Genomic DNA, 25,795 nt, shown 5'->3' on the forward strand with positions numbered 1-25,795 from the left:
CGCGCGGGCGCGAGGCGGAGCCTGTTGTTATGCGCGGTGACGGCGGCGGCGGGCCCATCGGATTGGTTCATTTATCGTGACGCAGGGGCCGCCTCGGGAGAGTCGCGTGATCGGCTCTTTCCGGGGCGTGGCTGCCTCGTCTCCGCTCCGCTGTAGCCTTCGGGGCCTTGGCGGCGCGAGGAAGAGGCTGCGCCGGGGACGGTGGCCGGGCCGGGCCGGGGCAGGGCGGCTGCGGGCTCCCGCGGGCGCCCCGTTCGCAGCCCGCCCCAGGACCGCGGGGGGCCGTCCCCTCCGCCCCGGCTTGGCTCCGGCTCCCCGCGCGGCCCCGGGCCCCGCTGGGGGGCGGCCCGCGCGGCCCGGATGTCGCGGCTGGATCTCCGCTCGCGCAGGGGCGGGGCCCCGGCTCCAACGAGGTCCTGGGCTCCAGGGCCCGGGTCGCTTCCTTCTCCGGCCCCCGCCCCTCTGTCTCCGGTAAGGCGCCGCCTGCCCCGGGGCCGCCCCCGGCCTGCTCGGGGACTGCCCAGGCGCGGCCCTTGGCGTAGAAGGGCTCAGAGCCCGGCCGGGGCTATGCAAAGGGCGGGACGGGGGCAGCGGCCCAGGAGCCAGCCGGGAAGGGGCCGGGCGAGAGCTGCCTGGGGCGGAAAGGAGGGGGCCGGAGCACCGTGGGGAAAAGCAGAAGGCTGGTGGTGAGGACGGGCCGGAGCCGGCGGACGCCTGCTGAGTTAGCGCTCAGGCAGGGTCGGCTAGGAACAGCCAGCCTGGCAAGGAGGCCGTGAGCCCGAGGCAAGAGGGCCGATGCTGGAGGAGGGGTCGGTGGGGAGGCCTGGGTGGGGGGAACACTGCAAAGCTGACTTGCAGCAGGCCTGCAGGCAGCAAAGACCAGAACAAGGGGTTGGTCCTGCAAGGAGGGCCGGCCACTCGGGGCGGGTAGGGCGGGCAAGGCCTGGCTGAGTGAAATGCTGCGGGGAGTTAGCTCGTGGGAGACCTGACTTGGGGATACCAGAGAAGAGTCGGGGAAAGTGAGCAAAGCTGGGAGCCATCAGGTAGACGGCCTGGAGGGTGGAGCCCTGGAACAAGGTAGAAAGAGTCTGGGGATGGACTTCTGGGAGGGTGAATTGGAAATGATAGCCTGGGAGGGAGCATGAAAAACTGCTGTAATGGTACCTGTTGTAGTTCGGGGTTTTGGAACAATGGTTTTATAATGAGGATTCTATGGACCACAGAACATGCACAGGTTTCAGAGTAACAGCCGTGTTAGTCTGTATTCGCAAAAAGAAAAGGAGGACTTGTGGCACCTTAGAGACTAACCAATTTATTTGAGCATAAGCTTTCGTGAGCTACAGCTCACTTCATCGGATGCATGCAGTGGAAAGTACAGAAGATCTTTTTATACACACAAAGCATGAAAAAATGGGTGTTTACCACTACATGTACAGAACATGTACAGGAATGCCTCAAAGTGAGCTTCTTGGATTGGATACTGAGCAACTGTATTCCCTTTATGACTGGACCGAGAGGAAACTGAGGCAAGTGCACTTGTGCTGTGGCCTGCTGGAGAGCGCTTGAGGCAGGGATCCACCTATCAGGTCTCCACTTTTTATCCAAATCTTGAGACATCAGGATTCATTCTGAGCTCTTGTTTGATCATATTCCGTATTCAAGGCCCTGCAACAGAAAAGGTACTACCATCATGTGAGGGTGTTGGGGACTTTGAGCTATGGTGCTTCTGACTGTCATAGTGGGACATGAAATAATGCATCTGCACAAGCAACCCAGAACTTTTTTGCAGCTATAACACACTGTAAATGCATCAGCCATGGCCAATTCCTAAATTTTTCCCAAACTTAATCTCCCTTTGTTTTCTTCTTGCACATAAAACTGTAAAAGCTCAGGGGAACTGCACATGTGGTTTTCCCCCTTGTAGCTCAGGAAAGGCACCCACTTCTAGGCTCCCAGCTCCTCAGCTGTTACCTCTCTTGGATGGAGACCTAGGTCTCTCTCTCTCTTCTTACCAGGGTTTGCTGGGCTACACAGTTCCCTGCCTACACTGAGTTCCCCAGCATGTCTAACTGCTTAAGCAGGTCTGCTTTGCTTTCTCAACAGAAGTTAAAACAGCATAATTAGCTAAAGTTTTAAGGTCCCACACAGGTTTTCCTAAGTAAGCCCATTTATTCTTAAGGTGAAAGCATTAACAGAAATCTTATTAAAATAAAAACCTGCACACATGTTGATTAGTTTACCCCCAACTCCAGCAATGGTTCTGGTAGGAGTCAGTCCCTCAAACCACATATAGGAGTTTTTCTGTGGTTATCAGTTCATATCACCTTTTGCTCAGAATTAGAACCCTCATGAATCTGTGAGACTCTTCTCCCCTCCCCCCCCCCCCCACCCTTTTATACAAGTGGGGTCTCTGATCCTGAAACCCTGGTAACAAGTAATCAGTAGACAATGGGTTTCTCCTCAGGGTGTAGAATCAAAAGTTTGGATCCAGGGGTTGGAATCTGTGTTCCCCTCTTCCCATGTATTTCCTAGGATTCTTGTCTGCCAGATTGTTTAAAAGAGACCTTTGAAGCTCATAACGTTTTCCAGGGTTTACATTAGTCATGTCTCCCCCGAGGGACATTACATACAATCCTACAATAAGACAAATGTTTGCATTTTTAATACAGTTTCATTTGTATTCTGCTCACTCCTTCCAAATCATTCATGAAAATAAGTAAGGATACTTCTCACACAGGTCCCTGGGGATAGGAACCATACTAGTCTCCTCCCTCCAAATTAATGTTGCAGTATTTGGGCCAGATCCTGCAAGCACTACACAGGCCATGAACTTGTTACTGTGAGCAGTCTAATTGAAACCAAGGTATCTGCTCACAGTAGTAACATTAAGAATGCATCTGCTGGATCGGTGTGCTAGAATTTACCCTCGGTTTACCTCAAGCTGGAGCACAAGAACGTGCACTTCTGCCAAGACCTCCACCTCAGGCCAGCCATGGGGGGGAGTAAGAGGATACATCCTGGCAAACAACTGAACCTCAAGCCAGCAGTAAGAGGGTAAACTTCTACCATCACTTTAGCTTACTGGCTACAGAGTAGTGTCACGCTGATTTGTTGTTGGGGATCTCCCAAGACCTCTTCCACTTGGTTCCTCAAGGACTCAATTTGACTCCGCTTGCTTCACTCAAGTTCCTTTTATTTGGCATCCAGCAAAGCTATGCTGAATTGATCAGTCTCAGAGTAGGGTGGGTATATAGGGCATACCCATACATCCAAAGTTACACAGCAAACCTCTTCCTTCGTTTACATTTACATGTCACATTGTATCTGCTGTGTATTAATCACACATTTTGAGATTGGCTTGGTCATCTTGTAGGAACCAATCCCTCTACAGCATTCTCAGTCCACGCACTGTTTGTGCACAACTTACTCTTCATCTCATTGTATGTTCGAGGCTTTTCTTATCTTATCCATTGTAAATGCGTCCGTGGGTGTCCCCCTTGTCTTAGCTAGTACAGACGTTCTGTTTCCAGCCTGCTGATCCCTATACCTTCTTGAGTCCTGTCTCCCAAGAAATGAGGCCTCATCCATGCCCAATTCCTTATGTCAAACCAGGCCTACGTTTGCACCTAAACCCAGACTGCCCTGCCCCTGCCACGATGGCTGTGACTGTTTTGTGTGAGGCTTTTTCATTCCAGTTACACAGGTCAGTCACATAAGGAAAATTGAGACCCTTATGAATCAGAACCTTGGTTTGCCACTGAATGTGGCTCTTCAGCCATTTCTCCTGCTTCCTTTGGGATGGAGCAATTCTCTCTCTCTCTCGTGCTGGACCAGTCTCCTGCCTTTGTCGCAAAGGGCTTGAGGTAGCAACAAAAGCAGGGGATTGCATGCTTGACTGCCACCGTGCCCTAATGCTACTGTGCAGAGTGCTGTACATGGGAATAGGGATTCCTGCTGTGGTAATGCTGCATGTTGGTGGTTCCTGCATTATAGTACCAGTGCAAAAATACTACGGTTGCACTGGATGTGGTTATGGGTATTGCTGTAGCACCACTGAGCCCAGTTACAGACTAGTTTTCCATTGTGTTGGGTGCTGTACAAATAGAGCAAAAAGACAGTCTTAGCTTCAAAGAGCTCACAATCACAGAATCAGACAAGACAACCTGTGGGGAGCACAAAGAAACAGCCAGCCAGCAATGGTCAGTGAGACAGGAAGAGCTCAACAAAACTCTTTGGTATTGTGTGTGGGACTCATTTGTTTCTGACAGAGAGAGGTTTCGCTTCCACACCTACCATGCCATGGGACGCATTCATTACAGCCCCTTTACGATGACAAAAGCAAAGCAGCTGTAAGGCCCCTTAGAACTTACTCCTCGCATAAGAGCGCCAACAGGTACAGAATCAGGGCAGCCTTGCCCCCCCCAGCCCCCAGAAACTCCCAGCACACTGTTGAGATGGGTGTGGCCAGGGGCAGGCGTTCCTAAATACTGGCTGTTTCCCAGGTGTTAAACCCCTTAGTTTTTTTCAGAGCCAAAGCACAAATTGGGGTTGCTCTGGTTCTGCAATATCAGATGCCTTTACCAGGCTCTGTAGGGAAAGGTTAGAGTCTGGGTGTCTGACTGCATTGTGAATTGTTAATTAAGAATTGTTAATGCTTCCATCCACCTAGCTGCATCTACACTGGGAGTTAGGTTGACCTAACTACAGTACTCGGGGGCAACATTTTTCACATCCCTGAGCAACGTAGTTAGGTTGACCTAATTTTTAAGCAACAGACCAGGCCTTGTACTGCTTGGCTTCTTAAGACTGTCCCCTGTCTTACATAAGATAAAAGGGCAAAGCCTTACTTCTCTCCCTCCTCCGTAAGATCTAATGAAACTGTCAAAAGAAAGACTCACTTGTCTTCCCCCCATTAGCGTCTCTTCTACGCATTCCACTGTGAAATGCTGTGTCCAAGTTAGATGCCTTCCTCTGCTGCCTTAGGGCTGGTCTACACTGCAAAGCTAGATCAGTTTAACTACATCGCTAAGGGCTGTAAAAAATTTCACATCCTGTGCAATGTAATTAAGCTGTCCAAAGTCCCGCTGTGGACACTGCTCGGTTGACAGAAGAATTCTTCCATCAACCTAGCTACTGCCCCTCGGGGAGGTGAATTTACTACAGCTACAGAGGAACCCCTTCCAATCATTGCTGTAATAAGTGTCGACACTACAGCAGCGCAGCTGTGCGGCTGTAGCATTTCTAGTATAGCCATACTCTAATATTCAGTAGTGAGCAAGAGGGGAAAGGTCCTTTTTCTCCCCTTCATATTCTAAATATATTTGGCTGTAACAATCTCCCTGAAAGACATTGTCAGAGGTCCTGCATTATGTTGGAAGTTAAAGCCGCCTTCTGCATGGCCCTGACCTTTATATTTGAACACCACATATGAAAGCATGAACAGTCCATCTACAGAAAAAGGATTAAAGGTGCACTGTAAAAGAAAGCAAAATTGGGTTTCTTTGTGTTTTTCCAGAGGGTTTTTTTATGATACATAAGAAAATTTATATTTTTAATCTGTGTGGGTTTTTACATTAGAACTTTTGGTATGGTCTCCTCTTGACTCTGTGGATGACTAGGGAACTACTAGGATTATGACTTCACAATAAATAAAATGTGATCTACTGAGAGAAATGACTATTCTGGCTGCTTGCTTGCTTTTGTTCCTTCCACATTAGCTGAAACATTTAGGGGGGGAAAAAACTTTCTTTAAGGGTTCAGCTCCCGTACCCTTCCATTAAGGCTTGGGAAAGCACACAATGCGTATTTGAATCCCCCCACTACAAATGGAAGACAAAACTTGACAGCCCTAATACATAGGGGAAGCAAAGAAAAATATTTGGAGAAAAATATATATTTAGGCCTACTTTGTACAACACAGGAAAGCAAAAAAGAGCACAAATTCACTCTTTTCCTGTCACAGGCACCTTTTAAAGAGAAAAGATGCTAGAACGTTAGTCTTTACAGATGCCCACTCTCACAATAGCTGGAGTTTTAAAGCCCCCAGCTCCTGGAGCCATGGGACTACATGAGAATCTGTTTTAATTTTAAAAAGAAAAGCCGTTCATAGCTGGAAAATGTGGCTCAAGTACACTCAAAGCTCAAAAAAACAAAAGGCAAATTTTTAAAAATACCTTTTTTAAAAAATAGCATGCGTCTGGGTGGCCTCAATTCCGAATACCTGAGGCTGGCAGTACTGAGTCTTTGTTACATACACACATGTTGAGTCTACATTTTTAAGCCAGTAGAGTGATCACAAGGGAAATTAGTAAGAAATCTTTCAAGATGCCTGTGTTCTTCCTTAAGGGTTTAATTCTTGAGGATGATCAAAGTAATATTTTTTTTAACCAAATATTTCCAGAAAACCCCTAACCTGAGCAATCTCCTCAGTCCTGTAGTGAATGGGTATGGAGTTCTACCTCCAAGGCACTCTCCCCTTATCCTCCAGCTCTCTCCCTATCTTCCTCTGAACACCAGTGGAAGGGTGGGGGCAAAGCTGAGCAGGAGTAAATCCCATTTGCCAAAGACCAGATAAAATCCCTGCACCCTGTCACAATATATTTCTGTTAAATAATAAATACATTCTGACAAATAACTTCATTAACACAGTATTAAATTTGCCCGGTCGTGTCTCGTGCCCTTCCAGAATGTCAATTTCAGCAAAACTCAAAACTTCTGAAAACCAGGAAATGAGTTAAAGTAAATGGCCATGCAACCTTAACTCTGGTCCCCTGAAGCTGGCAATAACCACTGTGAATTCTTTTCACACACCGCAGTTGCACTGACTGTCTTAGGTGTAGCTGTATTGAATGGTGCAGGGATTAGCGGGAGCATCTTGGCAGAGCTGTGATTGTGACACAAGGTGAGTAGGGGGTAATCCCTCTCCCTGACCCCCATCCCCATGTGTGATTGAAGGAAGGAGGTGCATGTGTACCTTAAGAGATTCCAGCATTGCATTGTGAGGGTGGTGTCAGTAGCAGGGCACAGTTAGATGGGAGATGCGGGTGGTCTGGGGGGGTTTATGAATGGTAGCAAAAGTAGAGTGTAATGTTAAATGGCACTGTGCATATAATAGTGAAGGAGTTGTAAAATTTCTGTGGAGTAGGCAAAGTGTTTGCAGGTTGGGCAAATATTGGTAGCTCCTGCTCAGTACAGTTCAAAGGCAGAGTGTGTGCATGCACTCTGGGCATATTGGCAGAGAAGGGCATCGCTCAGAGAGGGCAAAGTTAAGGTTGCACGGTGTGTATCTTAACTCTTGGTTGCCTGGTTTTCAGAAGTTTGATATTTGCTGGGTGTGGTCATCTGCGAAGGTCTGAGATCCCACCTGGCAACCTTTACTCTGCATCAATGAATTTTTTGTCAGTGAATCGCCTAATTTTTGGACCAGAAAGAGAGAGGTTTTTGGTAGGAACTGGTGGTCATTAAGGTAGAATGACTGAAGGTTGGGGTGGGAGCCAGCAATCTGATCATTAGGCACCACTCAGTTCTCCTGGAGAAGGCTGTGTGGGGATATGCAGCTAATTAGCTGATCAGGCTGATGAACCAATGAGCAGCTAAGTGGTATAAAGAAAGAAACAGGAAAGATGTAAGGGGGAGGATCTGGGCTAGGTGAGCACAGTATATGCTGAGAGCACTGTTCTTCCCTGGATCCTGTGGGAAGGGGCAAGAAACACTATCAGTACATTGCTGCATGAGACTGTGGGTGAGAGGAATGTAAATAAATTCATACAAAGTTCCAAGTTACTGGACAGGGTCTGAGAGGTTTCTGAGGCATCAGAGGATGAGGATGGAGTGTGCCTGTTGCAGGCCACTATAGGAATTCCTAAGTACTCCCTCTCTCTGTTCATTTTTTTATAGTGGAATGAGGATAATGGTTGTGCTCTGAAGCTTTGCTGGGGGGCAGAGAGTAATTGCTAACTGGCCAGTGACAGAAATCTCATCCATGGTCTGTCCCCAAAACTTGACAGTTTATTACATGGTGGATACAGTGACTTTAAACATGGGAAAGAAGACTTGTCTCTCTCTGTCCCCTGCCACTTACAGTATTCCTCCCCCTCCCTTTGCAACATATAACCCTGTCGCCATTTCTGTCTCACCCTCCCCTTCTGGTCCCATTAAGCCATCAGCAGTTTGGAAGCCAGGCGTGCCAAAAAAAAAAAAATTGCTAGAATCTGTTAACTTTAAGAAAAGCAGTTTGTTTTTCCCAAGGGGGCTGTATCTAGGGTTGCCAGGTGTCCAGTTTTCGACCGGAACACCTGATCGAAAAGGGACCCTGGCAGCTCCGGTCAGCACTGCTGACAGGCTGTTAAAAGTCCGGTTGGCAGGACAGCAGGGCTGGCAGGCTCCCTAACTGCCTCTGCGTGGCTCCCGGGAAGCAGCCGGCATGTTTGTCTCCTAGGCAAAGGAGCGACCAGGGAGGTTCCACGTGCTACCCCCGCACATGTGTTTTGTCCCAAGCACTGGCTCCACAGCTCCCATTGGCCAGGAACCACAGCCAATGGGAGCTGCAGGGGTGGCGCCTGTGGGCAGGGGCACTGTGTAGACCCCCTGGTTGTGCCTCAGCCTAGGAGCTGGAGGGACATGACACTGCTTTCCAGAACTGCCTGAGGTAAGTGCTACACCCCTGCCCCAGCCCAGAACCCCCTGCTGCACCCAGAACCTCTAATTTCTGGCCCCAGCCCAGAGCCTGTACCCCAGCCTGGAGCCCCTTCCTACATGCCGAACCCCTGGCCTCCAGCTCGCACCCCCTGCCGGAGCTCCAGCCCAGTGAAAATGAGCGTGTGAGCGAGCGAGGGGGAGGGAGTGAGTGAGTGGAGGCAGGATCTTGGAGAAGCAGTGGCGCAGTGATGGGGGCGTGGGCAAGGCAAGGTTGTTCAGTTTTCTGCTATTAGAAAGTTGGTAACCCTCGCTGTATCTCAGGAACCTCTTGTAGCAAATTTTAAGACAATCTGAATAAACATGCATAAAGCTTAGGAAAAAGTGAGAGTGGCTGTGATGGGTTCGATCATAGCGACTCCCTTGGGACTGTCACCTGATGTGCTGAAACTACCTCTGGGCCCATTTTCTTTGATGGCGTGGGACTCCAGAACTCTGCCTTGTTGAGCCAGACACGCCAGGCTCCTGCAACGCAGACCAGGGTCTGAACCACACCCCCAAAGCTGTGGACTTAACTGAACAGCTTGAGAAGTCCTCCTATCTCCAGCACCCAGACACCCAGCAGGATTCAAACCCCAAATAAATCCATTTTACTCTGTATAAAGCTTATACAGGGTAAACTCAAATTGTCTGCCCTCTATAATACTGATAGAGATGCACAAATGTTTGCTCCCCAAGGTACTAATAGTTTGCTCTGGGTTAATTAATAAACAAAAATGATTTTATTAAGTATAAAAAGAAGGATTTAAGTGGTTTCAAGAAATAACAGAACAAAGTAAGTTACCTAGCAAAATAAAACAAAACACGCAAGTCTAAGCCTAATACATTTAAGAAATTGAATACAGGTAAATCTCACCCTCAGAGATGTTCCAATAAGCTTCTTTCACAGACTAGACTTCTTCCTAGACTGGGCCCAATCCTGTCCCCGGTACAGTCCTTGTTCCAGATCAGGTAGTAACTAGGGGATTTCTTATGACTGCAGCCCCCTTTGTTCTGTTTCACCCCCTTTTATATCTTTGGCACAAGGTGGGACTCTCTTGTCTCTCTGGGTCCCCACCCCTCCTTTTAAATGGAAAAGCACAAGATTTAAGATGGATTCCAGTACCAAGTGACATGGTCACATGTCCTGTGAGATCCCCCTACTCTTCATTTTTGCCAGCCTGACTCACAGGAAAGCTTTCAAGTAAACAAAAAGAAAAGGAGGACTTGTGGCACCTTAGAGACTAACCAATTTATTTGAGCATGAGCTTTCGTGAGCTACAGCTCACTTCATCGGATGTAAATATAAATATGAAATATAAGCATATAATATATAAATAAATATAAAATATAAAAATATATTAAATATATAAATATATATATAAATTATATATACATATATATAAATATATCAAATATAAAAATGAAATATAAGCATATTTCCATAAACATATGGAGTGCAATGTCACAGTGGCCACCAGCAAGAGCTGGTGGCCGTACTCTGAGGCCACCAAAAAATTTGTCCTGCAAACCCATGCTTTAGAAAAGTCTTTGCAATCTTAACTGTAGCAGAGCTGGCTCTCCATTATAACATGAAATTAATGATTATCAGCTGCTTTGCTGTAGCCAAATCCCCAGCACAGGATAATCCTGGGAACACAGGTGGCTCTGAGAGGTTTTAAGTGACCCATTCATCTCAAGGTGATAGTCTCAGCTGAATGAGAACACCCCACAGAAATGAATATAGCCTGAAACAATAGCTTTGAGATGTGTGAACTGGTCCATTCACTTCATTGGGTGTTCCCCTCCCCCTCCCCAGTGCTTGAGCCCATTGTATGCATCAAGCATGCCTGTTCTCAACTCCTCATCTAGAGAAGGTGCGTTTCCCAGAATACTGGCTCACATGGGGGCAGGGAGAGAGGCTCAGATCCCAGCTCCCACCTGCAGAGAATGAAGAGAGGTGCTAAGCCACCCCTAATGGTGCAGGCCCCCAAGAGTCCAGATGGTACGTGAAGGGGGTAGGGAAAAAATATCAGACACCCCCAGAGAGACAGGAGGCCCCAGATCCCAGTTTGCACATAGGAGGGGAGAATGTAGGGTTGACAAGTGACCCTGACTTAATCTGTCCCACAATCCTTATGTTACCGCTCTGTCTCTCCCCTCCCAATAACTGACATCCCAACCAGAGCCCCCAAGCCTCTCTCCCTTTCCCTCCCCGATTCCCATTAATCCCCCTCCCCCTCCATAACTCCAAACTCCTCTCCCCCCAGTTCTCCCTCCCCTCCCAGCAAGCTTAATTGTTTTTACGAATGTATCATATAATCTGCACTGGGTGTGAATCATGACGATTATTAAGTTTGCTAATAAAGAAAAGACCCATGAGGATCAGAGAACTTGTAAAAATATAACATCAAAAGGGCCAAGAGAGTGAAAGTTGAGCATCTGAGAGCAGAAGAGATTTTTACTTTTAGTTTCTAACTCTTTATATTAACAACTATTGAACTTCAATGCGTAATTCATATTAGCTGAAAGCAGGGTGGCTGCTCCTGGAAGAAACCTGGGGAGAGGGTTTTTGGGTCAGAAGTGTAGGCTAAAAGAGTGCTTATGGTGTTATGAACAAGAGAAGTTGTTATGACACAATGTACCCGTGTCCATACACTACACACTATTGCACACTTTGTACAAAAGTTATTGCCTTTGTGAGACATCATTTGAAAACTCATAATTTGCTGGTCAGTACTGTCCCAATAAAATATGTGTGGCAACAATGTATGTGAAGTTATAAGATTCCATTGCATGATGATCTTAACACATGTTCCAGACTGAGGTTGACAAACAGATCTTTCTCAAACAAAGGAATGTGTGCGCTGCTTAATTTGCATTTAAGCAGCAAAGTCATCAAGCAGGAAGGGAAACAAAAGAAGCTCCAACAGGTGAGGAAAATGCAGCAGGGATCATCCTTTCCTATGGCCTGTCTCTTGAATCTCAGCTGGAAAGTTTTCCAAGGAGGAGGACCGACACTATAAAAAGGAGAGACAAACACCTGAAGGTACCCCTCCTCCCTACCTTCCTGCCCATGGATTCGCTGCACCAGGAGGAACAAAGGAAGAAGCCATTGAACTGGAGAAGGGGTCTTGAACTAAGAAGTTTGGTCAGTAAGACTGCTGAGAGCATGTGGTGAAAAAACTGCTTTGAATTTAACAGTTAGGCACTAGTTGCATTTTATCTTTATTGTTCTTGTAACCTTTTCTGACTTTTATGCCTCATTACTCTTACTCAAAATCTCTCTCTTTGTAGTTAATAAACTTGTTTTATTCTTTTACCTATTTCAGTGTGTTTAAATTGAAGTGTTTGTGAAACTCCATTTGTGGTAATAAGGTGTGTACATATTATTTCTTTTAAAGAAATACAGACGCTACATGAATTTGTATTGTCCAGGAGAGGGCTGGGTAATACAAGACACATTTCTGAGAGGAAATCTAAGACTGGGAATGCGTTGGAGTCACCCTGAAGGATAACCAACGCTGGTGAGAGCCAAGGTCTGGCTGGCTGCAGCACACACACAGACATAGCTGGGATTGACTTACATGCTGGAGGCTGTTTGTGAGCAATTCAGACTGGAGGCTACAGCACCAAAGCATTGTAAATGGCACAATAGGTTAGAGGGCAGGGGTGACACAGCTACTCATTAGTCTAGATTGTACCCTGGGTCTGTCACAGCTTTTTCCTGCTATTTGATTCCTTCTTTCTTCCGACACAGGACTTAACACATTCTTTGTAAATAAACAAAACTGCATCAAATAAACACCTGATTATAACAAACTTCTACGCTGAACTGAAAAACCTACAGGGCCCCAAACTTTGACTAACTGCTAGGTTTGACAGGGGACAACGGCACCGTCGCAGGGGATGCTAGTTGTCATTTTTCTCATCAGGTTGAAAAGAGAGGCCAAGGAAACAGATCTTTCTCCCAGGTCCCACTCTTAAAGGTGGTCTCTCTGTATCTGGGATGAGGCACGTGGGCCAGGGAAGTTAGTACTGCTTCTTGAGGTGTTCCTGTTCAGTAGATAAATTGGGGGTTTCAGTCTCCAGTCCAGCACCTTTCACCAGTAGTAAATACACTTTTTTTAAATTGCAATATTATTCAATGATGTCATAGCTGGAGCATATCCCAGCTTGGCCAAGCCTGGATCAGGTTATATCCATCTTCTCAGAGTATTGGATACACTCCCAAAGGAAACAGTTTTACCAATCCAAGGGCAGGGAATGAAGTCACCTTTTCCAAGGTTACATTTCTTACACAGAGGGAGGAAAGTACTTGCAAATTTGTAATCTATGCAATACATCATCAGATCTATGAATTCTAGAGTTGTAATTAAGACATTTTGGCTCCTGAATACATCTTATCAGGCTAAGAATATATCTTGGATATTCATCTGGGACATGTTAGCCAAGGTTTCTTGCATCTCCCTCTAATTGTACCCTACTTTGTGGTAGGCATTGCAAAAGGGAGTATCCTATTACTTTGTACTGGCTTCTTGTAGTACCTCTCCCATCTGATGATCTTTGAGAGAGAGAGTTTGACTTAGGCAGGGGAGCAGGAGGTCAAGCATCACAACTCAACTACACATTATGTTGGTAAATAAATAGTTCCTGAAGCAGAAAATACTGTTTCAAGCCTCTCTGGACATGTAGACTATTGCATCAGGGCTAAAATCTTTTGGTATGGGAGAGGCTGAGTTTGGCCCATTCTGTGGGCGTGTCTGAGCTTCGAGCTGGAGGTGCAATTCACACGCTTGTGCCAGCTCTTACTGAGCTGGCATGTTAAACGTAGCATAACATGGCAGAGGGGTGAGCGATCCATCCCAACTACAGACCTAGCTTCTCTGAGGGGTGCATGCTTGGGGCGACTAGCCCCTCCTGCTGCTCACGCTGCCACATCCACATTTGATTTTTAGCTCTCAATGAGAGCTAGTGGGTATATCTTCTCAAGCTAAGAATCACCCCAGTTCCAAATGTAGACATACTCTGTGTGATTAGCCAAATCATGCTCCACTGTGATTGTAGGGGGGCCACGGAGAGCAGTTGTTTCTCAACTTTGGTGCCAAATCCTAGCATAAACACAGCCTTAGCTAACCTGGTGCAAATTTTTGTGTAGACAAGGCCTAATGAAACTGGCAGAGCCTCCTAATGTAGCTGCACTTAAACCTGCTTAATCCTTCATTGTATCCATTTAGCTGAAGTCAGTCATGTCTAAAAACAAAAGTTGCCCTAGTTTACTTAAAAACTATTTTAAAATCAGTTTAGTTAAACAGTGCATGTTCTGTGTGAAACCCAGGGCCTAACTTGCCAACACATGATAAATTGATGTAAGCAAGGTTTTTAAATGGTTTTAAGTGAGTCTGCATTAAGGGAGTGCACTGCTTTAACTCGATTGTGTTTTGTGTTATTGTTTTAAATCAGTTTAGTTAAACGACTGCACTTTTCCAGTGTAGGTAAGGCCTGGGGAAAGACCCCTCCCCCTTCACTTTTCATTCCATTTAGCTGATTTCCCCCTTCCCCAAACTAGACCCACCTTCCTCACCCCCACCCCCATAAAAATGGAACTAACATGCCATTTGCCACCATTGCATAGTTTGCTCTGGTTGTGTTCCTCCCCCTCCCCCTCCCCCACCCCCACCCTGTGTCTGTCTTGTCTGTTTAGATGGGAAGGTCTGCTATTGTCTGTCCAGTACCTACAATGGGGTCCCAGTCATGGGTGGTCCTTAGGCACCACCATAATAAACATGATTAATTAAAAGAAGTTGTATTAAAGTGGAGTTAGCTAACATGATAAGCACTTAGTAGAGATACCATTTAACACCTTTTAAATTCATGTTAACCGGTCATGATGTACCCTAGGGGGACACTAACATGTTTTTAAACATGAACTATTTTCCTAATCTAGACAAGGCCAGAGTTTAAACACCTCACCTCTGTGTCAAATCTAATCTCTGACAGCCTAAGAGGCAGGAACCTGCTGTTTCATGACTCTGGGTTTCAGTCTCACAACCTCTCATATACCCTGTTAGTAAGAAATGTTGTGTTGGTATTGTTTAAATGTGTTTAATTAGCAGTTTTAATAGTATGTATAAGATAAAGGTATAAGGTAAAGGTTATGTAAATCACTGGCTTTAATGAAATCCAATATGGAGTGTATCACCTGTGACTCTCGGACTTCATCTCTGTAAGCAGACTTGTTTACTGTTAAAGACACTGGATTTCCCTGGCTCAAACTGGTCTAAACCAGTTTTTCCTGCCAAAAAGGCTATATAAAGAACTTGCTCAGCACCTGCCCTGTGCTGTCCATTCCAGCAGCAGCACGTGCGTGGTCGGGTCTTCCTAATGCTCCAGAGCTAGAGAGAAGAGTACCATCTATCCTGCAGCAAGGTTGAGGAAGGAGAGGCCTGTCCTCACTATCCCCACCACAGCAAACTGAATCCATTTTACCGCTGGAGGGTCCTGCTTTTCTAGTGTCTATCATCCTAGAGGGACTCCCTGCCTGCAACGAAATCCAGCAGTTGTCACGGCTCCCCAGTAGTCCTCCTCAAGGCTCCACATGAGCCGGAGAGTAGGTGGTCATGGGCTTCACCCCTATATGCTGTGTCCACTGCGCCTCACTCGTAGGAAAAGGTTTCTGTATTGGGGTTTTATTTATTGTTTTTCTGAATACCAAGGGAGGTTTTGTGGGTCTGAGCTTCAAGCTTCTAATGCCAGTCACTGAATCACTGTATGGTTAAGTTTCTTCCCTCCGTTTTTCCAGTTCTCTGTACCTTTACCCTTAATATACTTATCTTTGTTTGCACAATATTACCTTGTCTTTCCTTCATTTTTATTACATCACACAGGGAGGGAGGGACACCCTTATTGTAAGCTAAATCCACTGGTGACAGACACGGAAGGGAGCCGAGTCTGCTCTTCTGAGAAACGGGGCTTTCTTTTCTATCTTTCCCCTTACTATTTTCCTCTCTGAAGCATTACCTTACTCCCCTTGGGGTAACAACCCGCTGCAGTGATAGCAGTTCTGTCCACCCACTATGGATTAATTGAGTTTAATTAACGTTTGACAATTAGGCCCGTGATACAAACAGACTTCCAGGCATAAGAAGGATATTAATATGCTAACAGGCCTTGCTAAGTACAAGGTTCACAAAGACATCTGAGGGGTAGATGACAATTAACATCCTAAAACACTCTTCCAAAAAGGGAGTGTTAATTCAGACACACCAGGGAGCAGGAGGGAGATCCTTTGAAAAGATTCCTATTACTACTATACTTTTCCATAGCACCGTAACCTTTCATTGAAAAGATGTTGGAGACAGACAAGATAGGTGAGCTTGGACTAAAGAGAACTCTGGGCTGGAGAGAGAAATCTGGAGTCTCACTAAAACAGGTGAGAAGAAACCATGGCCGTGAATGAAGTCATCCAGGGAGCAAGTGTAGAGGGAAACAAGCACAGATCCCTGGCAAATAGTCTTCTTCCCCTGCTCTGTGGCTAGCTACTGAAAGTGACACTGAAGGACCAGCTAGCAAAACAGGAGAACCACACAGAAATTCTGGGTGGGAGACAAGGGCCACGTATACACCTTGGGTGCCAGAGCTATGCCACTGTAACCTCGTAGTGTAGACACAGACTTTTTCCATCGCTGTTAAAACTCCACCTCCCCAAGCAACGGTAGCTAGGTTGACGGAAGCATTCTTTCACTGACTATTTGAGTGGTTCTCAAACTTATTTGACCAGGCCCCCTTTCTTTGTGTCTGAAGTCATTCACGTCTCCCTCCCACAAGTACATATTCTGCCACCCAGCTCTGGAGGCAGAGCAGAGAGCAACAGCTGCTGGCTGGGCACCCAGCTCTGAAGGCAGTGCCACACCAGCAGCGGTGGAGAGGTAAGGGTGGCAATGTGAAAAGGGATATTCGTCAATATCACTTTTCACAGCAGACTTAGCACCCCATTACCACCCTTCTGCGTTGTTGCTGCCGCCACCCCGGGGCAGACAACCAGAACCCCATCTCCAGGTAAGGGATTGGGCGGGGGGTGGGGGGGAAGAAGGAGAGCACAAACCTGGGTGGCAGGGCTCTACTGTCTGCTTCTTCCCCACCTCCTGGGTGTGCACAGTCTTCTGCACAAGCCCCAGCTACCCAGACCTTTAAAAAACAAAAAACCACAGATCGCTCCTCCCATGACACATTCCCACGCCTCCCTTGGGAGGCCTGCCCCTACTGACCTAGCTGCATCTACACTGGGGGTTAGGTCAGTAAAGCTATGGCACTCAAGACTGTAGCTGTGTCACCCTAAGTTTTAAGTGTAGGCCAGGCCAGAGTTTCAAGGAAAATTGAGCGATCAACCATGTCAAAGAGCAGATGGAATGAGTGAATAAGTATAATGAAGAGACCTACAGGCCTGATCTACGTTACAAAGGTAGGTTGATACAAGTCCCACATACGTTGACCTATTTGTGTATATGGCTACACTCAAATTTGTCTCTGGCCAACATCAGTGTCCTGTTACAGTAACACCACCATCCCAAATAGCGTAGAACCACAGTCAACCTACTGAGGTCCACACAGTCAGTGTAGACACTGCATGACCTGTGTCAGTCCTCCAGCAGCTATCCCACAATGCCCCAGTCCCCATAATAGTGACCACTCTGCTCACAACTTTAAACTCCATTGCCCAGGGGTCACAGAGACAGAAAATCCATCCCATGCCAGCCCCCCTTGAAAAAATCTTGAGTGTTTTTGAAATGCCCTTTCCTGGTTGCCAGGCTTCATCAGCACACCTAGCAGCTCACCTCTGTTGTCTGCATCCAACTGACCATTAATCCACGCCCACATTGGGGCAGGCAGGCAGGCAGGCAGTATTGAATCACCTGTGCCTATGGGGAGGAGAGGCTGTGCAACCACAGCTATGGACCAGCCATAGAAATGTGGACATCTACGAGCAGATTGGATGGGGGATGCAGGCAAAGGAGTATGACAGGGATCAGCAACAGTCCTGCCTGGAAGCAAAGGCACTTCACTAAGAACACCACAAGGCCAGGGAGGGTAACAAGAAATCTGGTGCTGCCCCACAGACTTCATGCTTTTACAATGAATTGCATACCATTCTTGGGCAAGATCCTACCAGTGATGGGCAGACCTCGCTGGATTCTTCAGTGGACCAGCAGGAGACTGCTCCCATGAACACTGAGGGTGGGCAGTGGCGGGCGGGGGACAGTGGACGGACATGGTGAGAGATTTCACCCATGCCGTAAGCCAGGACCTGTTTGAAATTCCATAGGAATTTAGCGCAGATGAGCCTGACGATGAAGAGGAAGGTAGCTCAGGTAAGTGTGTGCATGCATGCATTTTCTTTACAATGTTTTATTTGCTTTTTCTTCCCCCACCCCCATTTAAAGATGTCGCCCAGCCCACCACCACGTGTACAAGACAAAAGTATCGACTTTTCATTCATTTCACTGACTTACTTGAGAAACTAAAAAGTTAGGAAGTAAATGCGAAACAAATTCCTGAACAGTCCTATGGCAGTCCAATTACATGATCCACATTGATTCAGTGTCCTGTACTTGGGTAGACATAGGACAGTGGTTCCCAAACTTTAACAGCCCACAAACCCCTTTCACTAAATTGTGAAATCTCATGAATCCCCTCCTAAAAATGAGTATTTCCAGGAATTTAAGTTTAAATTTCCTCAGTGTGATGGATGCGCATCTTTGCTCTGCATAGCTCTTGGAAGTCCGGAACCACTGGAGAAAGATAAAGTCTCAGGTCTGGTTCGGCGTCCAGTCTGTTTCTGTATTTGGTTTTCAGATGTGCATATGAGGAAAACGCTTTCTCGCATAAGTATGTTGTTGAAAATGGTAACAAAACTGCAGCAGCTTTTTCTGCCAGAAGGGGGTACTTGTTTCTTAAACTCAGCCAAAAGTTGATCAATGACAGACTTCTGAAACTCCTTTTCAATTCGTAATCACAGGAGATCTCAATCAATTTCTCTTTTTCCTCAGTGTTCAATATCTGTGTTGAGAAAGTGTTATCATCAAAAGGGTTGCGAATCCAGTCATTATCGCCTGACATAGCTGGAAAGTATTCCCTGAAAGTTGTGCAAAGTCCTTTTAGGTGTGCAATTGTATTGGTTTTAGTGCACTGATCCAGCTGAAGTTTGTGTTCTGCCAGGAAGTCATGAAGATTAGTGAAACACTCAGTTTGATTGTTTTCCAAACAACTTTCCCAGAACTGCAACTTCTTTATCATGGATTCAACTCGCTCTTGCACATTGAAAACTGTTATATTGAGGCCTTGAAGATATAAATTTAGGTCATTAATTCTTGAGAAAATATCTGCTAAATAAGCTATGCTCTGGAGCCAGACATTATTTTCCATACAGCTGGCAAGGTGAAAAGGGTGGCTGTTGGAAAAAAAAACAAAACAAAACAAACTAGGATTTCGGTTCTAAGCTCAAACAAGCACACAAGGATTTTGCCCCATGAGAGCCATCTAACTTCAGTATGGGTCAACAGACAATTGTGTATACTACCCATTTCTTCACAAAGTACATGAAATATTCTGGAATTTTTTGGCCATGATTTTATGAAATTCACCATTTCCACTGCATTGTCCAGCACTTCCTTCAGTCCCGCAGGCATGCGTTTTGTTGCGAGGGCTTGTCTATGGATGCTGCAATGAGTCCAAGAGACTTTTGATGCAACCTTTTTTGTTCAAGCTGCAAATCCAGTATAATTCCCCGCCATTGATGTGGCCCCATCAGTGCAAATGCCTAAGCAACGAGACCAATCTATTTCCTTTTCTTGAAAATATGCATTAGTCAGACTGAAGATATCTTCTCCAGTTGTACGTTCTTCAATGGTCTGCAAAACAACAAGTCTTCTTCATTCACATAATGTACAAACAGTAGCAAAATAGCTAGATTAGCTACATCAGTTGATTCATCCAACTGTATAGCATAATATGGACTATTTTTCACTCTATGTACAATTGTGGTCTCTACATTATTTGACACGTTATTAATTCTTTGTGACAACGTATTATTGGACAAAGGTACCATGTCAATCCTTTTTGCAGCCTTTTCTCCGAGCATGCAATGAACTACATCTTTTATACATGGACCATCAAACTCTGTGCTATGGTATGGGCTTCTCATGCTTTTGCTACTCGGTAGCTCACACAGTATGACGCTTCAAGTGCATTTTCATTATCAGTACTTGCTTTGGATACAAAACTGGTAATGTCACTTTTCCTCTCAGCTAATTTTCGCTTAAAAAATCAACAGGCTTGTCGAGTTGTGCAGGATTCCTAGTTTCTAAATGGCGCCAAAGTAGAGAAGGTTTGAGGCTGCTGTTTGCTAGAACATCACCACAAATCTCACACAGTGGTTTTGGACGTTCTTGATCACCATGCATGTAAAGCCATATTTTATATAATCATAGTCATATTTTCTTTTCTTTGTAAGTGATTTTCCAGGACCATCATGATCATTAGACTTAGATTTTCCACAGTGTGGACTTGAGGAAACACTAGCTGATTCTTGCGTCTTTACCCTGCTCCTCCTGGGGCTCAGGCTGTCTGCCCTGCAACCAGGTCCCACCTGCTGCCTCCAATGCCTGGGGTCCTCTGGCTGCCATTAGTGAAATTTTTCTGGAGAACCCCCAGGGGTTTGCAAACCCCAGTTTGGGAACCACTGACGTAGGACAACCAGAGGTAGAGTCATCATCTGTTTTTCATTCCCTTGTTGGGCTAGGCAGGAGGGGGCTGGGGGGGAAGACGAAGCAGTTTGTTTATGTGACTAGGAATGTCCCTTTTTATCCTCCTGAGAGATCTTGATTACTATCATGGAGGTACTGTGCAATCCTCTCCTGAACGTGTCTAGGAAGGGTAGCCTTATTTCTCCCTGTGCAGTAAGACACTTTCCCATGACAGTTCATCGGCACCATTGCCATAAACAGACTAATAGCTTACGGGCCTAGGTGGCTTCGGGACACCAATATCATCTGGATTCTCTGCGCCTTTGTGATCCTCAGAAGTGAGATAAATCAGCTAAAATTACCACTGCCTGTAGAAAACAGTACCAATTTTCAGTGCCATTGTCCTATACTCATGGAATAAGGGCCAGAATTCTATAACTTCATGCAACAGAGAATCCCTCCCAGCCAGTCCTTGCCAGGCCATACTCATCACGGTTGGAGCTGGACAGTGGTGCTGTACTGAGGTGCTCCAAAGCTGAACTGCCAATAAGCATTTCTCAGAAGTATGTTTGGGACTTAAGGGAAGGGAATTTGGAAGCTTATCTTTCCTGTAAATCTAATGGAGCATTTGGCTGTTTTTATCAGCAGCTTTTGGTGTGGTGCCTGACCCCAAGGATGCCTGACCCTGAAGACGAGAAGGAAGAGCACTATGGAGGGCATGTTCTGCGAGATTCTGCAAGCCAGTGCTGTAGCTGCCTACAAACAAGAGCTTGGAGGCCCAGTATGACCAAAAGCAGAGAGAAAGACAAAGCACAGGCAAAAGGCCCAGGAATCCCAGGAGGACAAGGAGCAGGAAATGCACCAGGACATAATGGGGCTTCTCCTCAGGCAGCAAATCCAAATGCTGCAGACTCTGGCTGACCTACAGGTCCAAAAATCCTAGACTCACCAGCTTTTGCATCCCTTGCATCATGGTTGCTGCTCCCTACACCCAGGGCCCGATTAAGGCAGGGGCTTTAGGGGCTGCAGCCTGGGGGCCTGGCTCAAGGGGGTGCCCCGCAAAAATAAATCACAGGCAGCCATCTCCAGGACACTAAAAGGGGTGTTCAGGCTGTCTGCCTGCCCTGGCCTCACATGGCTCCCAGAAGCGACTGGCTGCTGGCACGTCTCTGTGGCCCCTGGCGGGGGGTGGGGGGGGGCCTCCATGCACTGCCCCTGCCTCCAGCACCATCCTCACAGCTCCCATTAGCCGGGAACAGGACAATTGGAGCTGCAGGGGTGGTGCTTGCGGGCGCGGGCAGTGCACGGAGACATGATGTCCCCCTCCCACCAGGGGCCGCAGAGACATGCGAGCAGCCAGCTGCTTCCGGGAGCGGCGTGGGGCCACAGCATGCAGGCAGCCTGCCTGAGCCCTGCTGTGCCGCCAGCCACCTATGGTAAGCGCCTCCTGGCCAGAGCCTGCACCTCATGCTCCCTCCTGCACCCCAATCCCCTGCCCCAGATCAGAATCCCCCTCCTGCAGCCCAAACCCCTGCCCCAGCCGCCTCCTGCACCAAACTCCCTCCCAGCAAAAAGACTTATACACAAGGGCCCCACAAAATCTAATAGCCCCAGGCACACAGGAGAGTTAATCCGGCCCTGACTACTCCCCCAACATACCACATGGCATCATGGACTGCATCTTTTTTACCCCTACTACTCCACGCCACAGGATACCAAGGGAAACCAGAGTTTCACAGACTCTGACCTGTGAAAACCACATTGGTGTATGTGTAGCCACAGTGACCTGCACTGAACTACCTTTCTGTTTACACAAATGAACAGAAATGTTTGCTTCCTTTTCAATTGGAGCTTTAAAAGTTTCAGCCCATTAAGTTATTTTAAAAAATTGTGCAAGATTGTATGTGTTTGTTTTCATTTTGATTTTGTGCACTGAATTTTTGCCCTAAAAAAAAGTTATATTTTTGGAGACACAAAGTATCTTTATCAGAACGCACAGAAGCGGCCAAGAAATGAAACAGTTCTCATAAACACACATCAAGCACCACAGTAGCAAAGCAATACCACCAGGACCTGGTTTAAACTATGCAAGACAGACGCTGTCTTGAGACAGCGTCTGTCTTGCAAGAGAGAATGCTACTGTGGCTGACTGAAAATGAACTTCTAAAGCCTCCCTCAAACACATAGCTCCAGGTTGGGCTCCTCTAATAGCCCTGGTGTTTGGATGTTCAAATTTAGCAGAAAGGTGGTCAACCTTGCCCCTCCACCCAGTGGTAGCGTTTCCCTTTTTGCCTCACATATATTATACAGTGCACAACATGCAGCTATAACCACTGGGATGTTTTTCTCCCTGAGATCTAATCGAGTGCGTAAACAATCCCAGTGACCCTACGATCTACCAAACCTCATTCAACAATCATTCCGCACATACTAAGCCAGTAGTAGAATCTTTCCTTGGTTCTGTCAAGGTGGGCAGCGTCCGGCTTCATGCGTCAGGGGATCAAGGGGTCAGCTGGGCCCTCCACATCACTGTTAGCATTTCCACATAGAATCATAGAATATCAGGGTTGGAAGGGACCCCAGAAGGTCATCTAGTCCAACCCCCTGCTCAAAGCAGGACCAAGTCCCAGTTAAATCATCCCAGCCAGGGCTTTGTCAAGCCTGACCTTAAAAACCTCTAAGGAAGGAGATTCTACCACCTCCCTAGGTAACGCATTCCAGTGTTTCACCACCCTCTTAGTGAAAAAGTTTTTCCTAATATCCAATCTAAACCTCCCCCATTGCAACTTGAGACCATTACTCCTCGTTCTGTCATCTGCTACCATTGAGAACAGTCTAGAGCCATCCTCTTTGGAACCCCCTTTCAGGTAGTTGAAAGCAGCTATCAAATCCCCCCTCATTCTTCTCTTCTGCAGACTAAACAATCCCAGCTCCCTCAGCCTCTCCTCATAAGTCATGTGCTCTAGACCCCTAATCATTTTTGTTGCCCTTCGCTGGACTCTTTCCAATTTATCCACATCCTTCTTGTAGTGTGGGGCCCAAAACTGGACACAGTACTCCAGATGAGGCCTCACCAGTGTCGAATAGAGGGGAACGATCACGTCCCTCGATCTGCTCGCTATGCCCCTACTTATACATCCCAAAATGCCATTGGCCTTCTTGGCAACAAGGGCACACTGCTGACTCATATCCAGCTTCTCGTCCACTGTCACCCCTAGGTCCTTTTCCGCAGAACTGCTGCCTAGCCATTCGGTCCCTAGTCTGTAGCGGTGCATTGGATTCTTCCATCCTAAGTGCAGGACCCTGCACTTATCCTTATTGAACCTCATCAGATTTCTTTTGGCCCAATCCTCCAATTTGTCTAGGTCCTTCTGTATCCTATCCCTCCCCTCCAGTGTATCTACCACTCCTCCCAGTTTAGTATCATCCGCAAATTTGCTGAGAGTGCAATCCACACCATCCTCCAGATCATTTATGAAGATATTGAACAAAACGGGCCCCAGGACCGACCCCTGGGGCACTCCACTTGACACCGGCTGCCAACTAGACATGGAGCCATTGATCACTACCCGTTGAGCCGACAATCTAGCCAGCTTTCTACCCACCTTATAGTGCATTCATCCAGCCCATACTTCCTTAACTTGCTGACAAGAATACTGTGGGAGACCGTGTCAAAAGCTTTGCTAAAGTCAAGAAACAATACATCCACTGCTTTCCCTTCATCCACAGAACCAGTAATCTCATCATAAAAGGCGATTAGATTAGCTTACCAATGTTAATCAGCCACCAAGGAAAGAATGTCCCTGCTTGCAGCTTTCTGAACAATCCTGTGATCTTAAAGATGCAAGCACCATGCACCTTCCTGGACCAACCTTAGTTGATATCAGTGAAGCGTCCCCAGGGATCTAATAGCATTTGCATAACTATAGAAAAATAGGCCTGTCGATGTATTCTGTAGCAAGGTGGGCTGGCACCAAGATAGGGATGTGCATTCTGTCTATTCCCCCACCACAGTTCGGAACCCCATTTTTGCAAATCCATCCACCATTTCTTGCATATTGCTGGGAGTCACAGTCTTGAACAGCATTCAATGGCCTTACACACTTGGATGACAATGGCCCCCACTATGGATTTTCTAACTTCAAAATGATTTCCCACTAACCAGTTGCAATCCAGCGCTTTAAGCTTCCAGAACACGATCACCACTCACTTCTCCACGGCCAATGAGCTCTCGTTCTGTCCCTGCACTGGAGGGCGGGGGTGAGGATGGCACAGATCCAGGAATGTGGCCTTTTGCATCCAAAAGTTCTGCAGCCACTGCTCATTGTCCCAAATCTGCATTATGTGCAATCCCACCAATCAGTGCTTGTTTCTTAGGCCCAGAAGAAATACTCCACAGTCTGCAGCTGCTCCATGAATGCCACAAACAATCTGGGATTATTATTTTTTTGCTATGTCCATCAGCAATCTCTCCTCAAAGATATCCTCATCTTCCTCATTGTGATCCCAGTTGTTGCAGTGCTTCCTGAAGGTCTGCAGGGTGCTGGAACAATTTGTATAGTGGGGGTGCTGAGAGCCATTGAACCAAACTGTAAACCCTGTATATAATGGAAGCCACTTCAAGCCACTCTCCGCATCCCTAGTTCCAGCACCTATGAAGGTCTGCAAATACAGAAGAATTGTGCGTCCTGTATTTACAATGGTCATAAGAATAGTGCTGAACTATGCGGGTTCCGTGCTTTGGTTAGAGATGGTAGAGACAGAAAAGCACTGCACAGGATTGTGTGATTTAAAAAAATAATAAATTAAAAAAGCACTAAAATTATGGGCTGTAGAAAGTATTAGCGGATAGAGAAAGTTGCATGCTGGGAACTTAACCCCTAGCTCTCAGCAACCCCGGGTGAATCATTACTATCCCACAAAACACTGCAAAAAAGTCCCAATAGGCATTGCACCAAAGAGCAGAGCATGGCACACAGGTATACTTACCCAGGGTGCATCACCAATGCAAGCAGCCAAGAACGTATGCACAAACTTCAGTAGCTGTATCCTACCATAACTTGGTTTGACCAAAGGTTGTAGTGTAGACATGGCCTCTGACTTGGAAAAGAGGCAATTCATTTTAGTGGAGCAGAGAAAGTGAAAACAGACAGAGAAGGGCGTAAGAGAAGTCCACCCCATGAGAAGCCTACACAAAGTGCTTAGCAACAAAGGGGAGGAGAATATGGGGTTGAATGAAGATTGCTTTAGGATAAAGGAAAACAGCAAATTTAAGTACAGAAGGGAAGGATCCAGAAGGGAGACAACAACAGATTGAGTTTGACTGACTGACAAGGAAGGAAAAATCACCCCCAACTGACTAGCTATGCTGGCAAAAGAGC

General features: G+C 46.6%; 1 non-coding gene across 3 annotated transcripts; it reads right to left on the reverse strand.

The window, feature by feature from the left end:
* Positions 1-1,022: 1,022 nt before the first annotated feature.
* Positions 1,023-25,713, reverse strand: LOC114019379. 3 transcript variants are annotated; one of them, XR_003564460.3, is made up of 3 exons: positions 25,404-25,713; positions 24,185-25,076; positions 1,023-1,665 (listed from the first exon to the last, which is right to left on the reverse strand). It is a non-coding gene; the product is annotated as an uncharacterized LOC114019379 (transcript). The 3 variants fall into 3 exon arrangements; XR_005222249.2 differs by lacking the exon at positions 1,023-1,665 and adding an exon at positions 14,283-19,580; XR_006285135.1 differs by lacking the exon at positions 1,023-1,665 and adding an exon at positions 20,165-20,782.
* Positions 25,714-25,795: the final 82 nt, after the last annotated feature.

This window comes from Chelonia mydas, chromosome 12, assembly GCF_015237465.2.
Source record: "Chelonia mydas isolate rCheMyd1 chromosome 12, rCheMyd1.pri.v2, whole genome shotgun sequence".
In the NCBI taxonomy this organism is placed as follows: Eukaryota; Metazoa; Chordata; order Testudines; family Cheloniidae; genus Chelonia; species Chelonia mydas.